The 6,070-nt window shown below is 43.9% G+C and overlaps 1 long non-coding RNA gene across 1 annotated transcript; it reads right to left on the reverse strand.

Annotated features, from left to right (window-relative positions):
* Positions 1-574: 574 nt before the first annotated feature.
* On the reverse strand, positions 575-1,109 carry LOC112076643 (uncharacterized). The gene is made up of 3 exons (XR_002895229.2): positions 1,067-1,109; positions 861-941; positions 575-752 (listed from the first exon to the last, which is right to left on the reverse strand). It is a non-coding gene; the product is annotated as an uncharacterized lncRNA (long non-coding RNA).
* Between the last annotated feature and the right edge of the window lie 4,961 nt (positions 1,110-6,070).

Below are 6,070 nucleotides of genomic sequence, written 5' to 3' on the forward strand. Positions count from 1 at the left end.
ACCTCCATCCTTCCATCCTTCCATACCACCATCCCTCCAACCCTCCATATTTCCATGCAGCCATCCTTTTATCCCTCCATCCTTTTATCCCTCCATCCTTCCATCCCTCCATCCCTTCCCCCCTCAAGGACCTGCAACATGTCACCACACAAAGTTGTTTCGGACATGCAGTCAAACAAAATCTTTAGAATCAAACAAAGATACATACTTTAAATAGATACATTATACTTTGATATCAGAGCATTAGTTCCATATTAGTATCATATTAAGTATCAATAGCATATGGCTATTAGTCTTACCTGGGGCTGTGACTGGCTTCAATTGAGAATAGACTGAATCTGCCTCAGGTCGGGTTGATGTTTCTGTAAGGGGTGAGGATAAAACACCAGAATAATATAACAGTTATATACAGAATATTATACAGCTAGTCAATATGGGGTCAAAGAAGTGTGAGGTTATGATAGGGGGAATATTGAAGGAGGGATATCCAGTCTTACCTTCGTTCTTCTTGGCTTTGGCCTTCTGTTTAAGGTCAACCTCAGCATAGGTCACATCAACAGGTCCAGTTGCTGTTGAAAATTGAAATTTCCAGTCAACAAATGAAGGAATTAGCTTATTGCATATTCTGCATCTTCATTGAAACTCAAAAATCGCACATGTAGATTTCACTGAAAGCCAACCTGTAGAATGGTTCTTACCTGTGGTCTTCCCCGTCTTGACCTCAGAATAGACTGGATTTTSTGTTGGATCAGCTGGCATTTCAGAGGAGGAGAAGGAGGAGATAGTACGTTTCTATCAAATTTYATGAGTAAAAAACACTGCTACATTTTGTATTAATTTATGTGACAGTTGAGTATTACTTTTCTTTTTCTTGTCCAACCTTTTGAGTTGAATCTGTGTGTACGTCACATCACTTGATCCAGTAGTAGCAGCACCAGCATCTGAAATATACAGGTAATACACTAATATCTCTACTTACTGTTAGTATGCTAGTCATATTAAACATATGAAGAGCAACAACAACTATATACTGTATTCATGCTTAACTTAACATAGTGTACAGTACCGCTGTCATTACTGTCAGAGGGAGTGATTGTATCATAGATGTTTTGACCTATTGGTCAAAGAAGAGAGAGAAAGATTAATTGGATGGTTTTCCTTCAGCTTGCCTAGGGACATAGAGTACGGTAACATGTTGTATACAAAGTGGATGGTGAAAAGTCAGTGTGTGAGGTTACAGAGAGGGTAGAGCGGTCTGGACTAAGAGACTGACCATGCTGCAGATGTGTATACTCAGCATCAGGAGCCTGGCCCTGGGTAGATCCTTGGTCCTGTTGAGGGTCCAGGTTGGTCCTCTGGGGCTGGGGGGCCTACAGGGAGAGAGATAGTCATGAAACACACACAGTAGATGTTACTGTATGAAAAGGAACATAGTTGAAAGACAGGTGTACTCGTGATAATATTCTGTTTCAACATGAACCTGTAAAGAGAAATTCATAATTTAACATGGGTCCCTGCTTCTTTAAACCAATGTGGAGATGGGCAGGACCTGCAGCGCGATATGTCCTGCAGGACCTGCAGCGCGATATGTCAAAAATAGGAATGACTTCTATTTTAGCCCTTGGCAACGCAGACGCTCGTTGTCGTGCACGAGCAGTGTTTGTGCAATAATTGAATAACATGTATTTCTAAATATATTTTGTACCGCTCGCGCACGTGACTTGTCTGGTCTGGTCAGCATGTTAGCATTGTCTTTGTAACATGTATAGCTCCAGCCACTGTCAGATCCCACTGAACATGTCAGAATTACTGTCTTTCCAGTGTATGCAGGTGTCACGACTTCCSCCGAAGTTGGTCCATCTCCTTGTTCGGGCGGCGTTCGGCGGTCGACGTCACTGGCTTTCTAGTCACCACCGATCCATGTTTCATTTTCGTTTTGTTTTGTCTTCTTTGTACACACCTGGTTTCCATTCCATAATCATGTTCTTACTTAACCCTCCTGACTTTCCTTTTGTTTTGTGCCAGTTGATTTGTGTTCGTCAACGTCGGTTCCGGTCGTACGCTGTTCTGGATTGTTTATATTTATCCTTGTTGGATTTATTGTTGATATTGAGTAAATAATCGTGGCTTTACTCATACCTTGGTCCTGCCCGCCCTGACCTCCGCTCTTACTCTCCATCCTCACCTGGAAACACTTGAAAGCAGGGTTTGGATTCTCACAGTTTAAGTAGTTTCAAGCAGAGCTAAGAGAAAACAACAAAGACAGGAATTGAAATAATTTGGATAAATTCCTGGTTGATTTTTAAAATCATTTATCTGTTTTCAAGTTTGATTGAAGTTGCGAGTATTACCATGACTGTAGGCGCGTATGATTAGGCACCTCCATTCAGTTAGAACTTTACAGTGTTTACGGTAACACATGTTACATTAACCCTCCTCTGGCTCAGAATTCAGGAACATTCCCAGTATATGTGCATTGAAGCATCAAATTAATGAACTCAACAGTGACGTTGAATTGGAGAGATATAAAATGAGTATATAATTTTGGGCGGTCTTGTCCTGTGTCCGCACCTGCCTATCCTCTGCTATTCTACCAGCCGTGGTCTAAGAGAGAGAATACGATGTGATGGTTTTATGGGTCTTGACCTAAATCTGTTCTTATTATTTACATTCACACACAGTGGTCACATCCAGTCTGTGAAGTCCCAAATATGTCACAATGCAGCTTCTATCAGATACAGAAGGGTACCTAATCAACAACTTCCTTTTATGGAACTATTTCTAATAATCGGCTTACTCACATTGTACAAAACCTCATCATCACCTTAAACAATAACTCAAACGTAGAAACTGTGGTACGGCCACGTCCTGCGAAATGAACCAAAACTACCAGAATTGTTCACGCCCATGGCTCTCTCAGTATTCTTTGTTTTCTCTTTATTATTTTTAGGTAGGTCAGGGTGTGACATGAGTATGTTTGTGTTTTTGTCTTGTCTTGGTTCGTGGGCTTCTCTAGTGTTCTAGGAGGGATTGTAAGCTTAAGGTTAGTATGGGTTTGTGTTGAGTGAATGTTTCTAGCGAGAAGTCTAATGGTATGAGTTGCAGTAATGTGTTGCTAGGCTATAGGTACTACTTGGTTGCCAAGCTGGAGATGCAGTCTCAATCAGAGACAGATTGTTTTTTCATTGTCCTCCCGACTTTGGGAGCCATATTTAAGGCGGCCATACGGCATCAATGCATTTGTGGGTAAATTGTCTATGTCTCTTGTTGCATGTGTGCACTAGTTTTTTTCCACTAGCTTCACCGGTTTGTTGCTTTTGTTTCATTTTTCTTCTTATAATTTAAAGCGAAAAGATGTGATTTTGCACACGCTGCGCCTTCGGTCATTCTCTCTCTCCTATAACGATCGGTGACAGAATTACCCACCAAAACCGGGCACCAAGCAGCGTGTCAAGAAACAGCCAACAGGAGCAATACACAAAAGGATTCATGTGACATGGCGCACAGACAGGCTACTGGATGGAAAAGCGGTCCTTGTGGCACAACCGGGAGGAATATCGCCATCCGTCGTGAAGAGCTGGAGGCCAGCGAAAAAGACCGAGAGGAGGCCGATACTTGAGGAACTGGCGCAGCCACGAGGCAAGCGCTGGGAAGCCCGTGAGTACTTACCCAAAAATGCTATTATTGGGTGGGGGCTAAGAGGTAGTGGGCCCGAGCAGGCAGTAGGAGACCTGCCCCACTTTCCCAGGTAACCGATGTCGAGGAAGCGGAGCACGGCGGACACCGTGACTTACGCAAGTAGAGGCACGGCACCAGCTGCTGTCTCCTGTACGTGTTCATAGGCCCGTTGGCGGGTTAATTCCACCTCCCCGCACTGGTAGGGCTAGATTGGGCATTCGAAGCCAGTGGCCAGTTGCCAAGCCGGACCTCAACGCGTTCTAGGTCCACCCAGTGCGTCCTCCTCGGGCCGGACTTACATTGGCCACCAGCCTTAACGCATGGTGTCTCCCATTTCGCCTACAAGCTAACCAGGTGCGGTTATCTCCACCTCCCTGCATTTCGGCCGGCTGACGGGAAGACATCACAACCAGGTAAGGATTGGGCGAGTGCTCCACGTGCTTCAAGGGAGCCGGTACACGACTGCACCACGTGGTATTTCCGCGCGCCAGCTCCCCGCCCCAGCCCAAGTACAACCAGTGCACTACAACCACGCGCACCAGGCTTCCAGTGCGTCTCCCAGAGCCCTGTTCCTCCTACACCCTGGGCCACTCATCTAGCACTCAATGCTGGTACCTGCGTGTCTCCAGCCCATTACCACCAGTGCACACACCCCGCACCAAGCCTCCTGTGTCGTCCCCAGAAGTCTCCTGCTGCGTTCCTGATAGCTTGCTGCTCTCCCGCCCACTAGCCTCCTTAAAGCTGCGTGTCCTTCAGCCCGACGACCTCCATTGTCGTGGCGCACGCCACGCAGGCCTTCTATAGTGACGTTCTTCCAGCCTGGCACGAAGCCGCCCATGTGTCGTTCTGGCTTCCAAGCTGAGCGCGCCTGCAACTAGCCCGTTCTTACCCAAGCGCCAACCTGAGCCATCCGCGCTACCACCAGCCGCCACGCTCCTGAGAAAATAATTAATTACTTAAAAAAATCATACAATGTATTTTCTGGAGTTTTTGTTTTAGATTCCTATCATCTCACAGTTGAAGTGTACCTATGATAAAATTACAGACCTCTACATGCTTTGTAAGTAGGACAACCTGCAAAATCGTCAGTGTATCAAATACTTGTTCTCCCCACTGTATGTAATGTGTTGTCATAATGAGTTTAATTTTAAATGTAACATATCCACTTAGACATTCACTTGGTGAAGGCTACAGTACTGAAAACCATTCAATACAACAATCATGTTGCTAACAAATACAGTCGTGAGTGGAAATTACAAATCACTCTAAATGCAAGTCACTCAAGGTATGCAAATAAGGTAGAATTATTTTTAATTCTCTGATCAGCATATTTTTTTTAGAATGAACTGAATTCCATCTGATTATTGGGACAGACATGAATGCCATTTTGGACATGCGGACAAATCAAATAAGACTAACTACAATCCACATGTAACAAAGGCTCTCCATCATATACTCACTGATTACAACCTCATTGATGCCTGGCGAGCACATAATCCTAATGCAAAATAGTACATCAACCTCACTAATCAATGGCATACTAGTATCTAAATCAATTTTCTTTAATCTAGAAAATAGAAATTCGACATATGAGCTTGTCTGATCACCACGCCTTCTACTGCCTATTACACATTTCCGAATCTTCTAATTGTATCTAGGCCCTCAAACAAAGGTATAAGTGTAACGTTCGWCGTCGGTGGAAGGAAGAYTGGACCAAAGCGCAGCGTYGAAAGWGTTCATGATATTTATTTTCAAGAAARACTCAAACAAAAATAACAAATTCAAAAAACCGAAAGCGAACAGTTCCGTCAGGCACAGACACTAAACAGAAAATAACACCCCACACAACCCAAACGGAAAATCACAACTTCTATATGATCCCCAATCAGATACAACGATAGACAGCTGCCTCTGATTGGGAACCATGCTCAGCCAAAAACACAAAGAAATAGAAAACAGATTTTCCCACCCGAGTCACACCCTGACTTAACCAAACATAGAGAATAATAAGGATGTCTAAGGTCAGGGCGTGACAATAAGGCCTTATGACATACTGTATATATGAGAATCATCAAAGGGAGAAGGAAATAAAGCAAATKGTGTAGGTTGTGATGAAATTAAACAGTAACATCTAGGCCTATCTACAGAATGTACACGTGTACGATACAGAGGATGCAGAGGGTTCTATTTCTATGGTAGGCCCAGCCTATGACAACATCCTGTTCAGCTCACAGTACTTTCTGGTAGGGAGAGGGTGCCTTCTGGAAGTCCAAATGTAATCTTGTCATACAGAGTCTGTGGCTACACGTGACAGATAATCAAGAAGAAACTGTTTCAGCATCAAGAAAGGTATAGACTATTCTCAAAGTAGACTACATAGTCTTCCATTCAA

The sequence above is a fragment of the Salvelinus sp. IW2-2015 genome, unplaced genomic scaffold (genome assembly GCF_002910315.2).
Source record: "Salvelinus sp. IW2-2015 unplaced genomic scaffold, ASM291031v2 Un_scaffold3902, whole genome shotgun sequence".
Lineage (NCBI taxonomy): Eukaryota > Metazoa > Chordata > Actinopteri > Salmoniformes > Salmonidae > Salvelinus > Salvelinus sp. IW2-2015.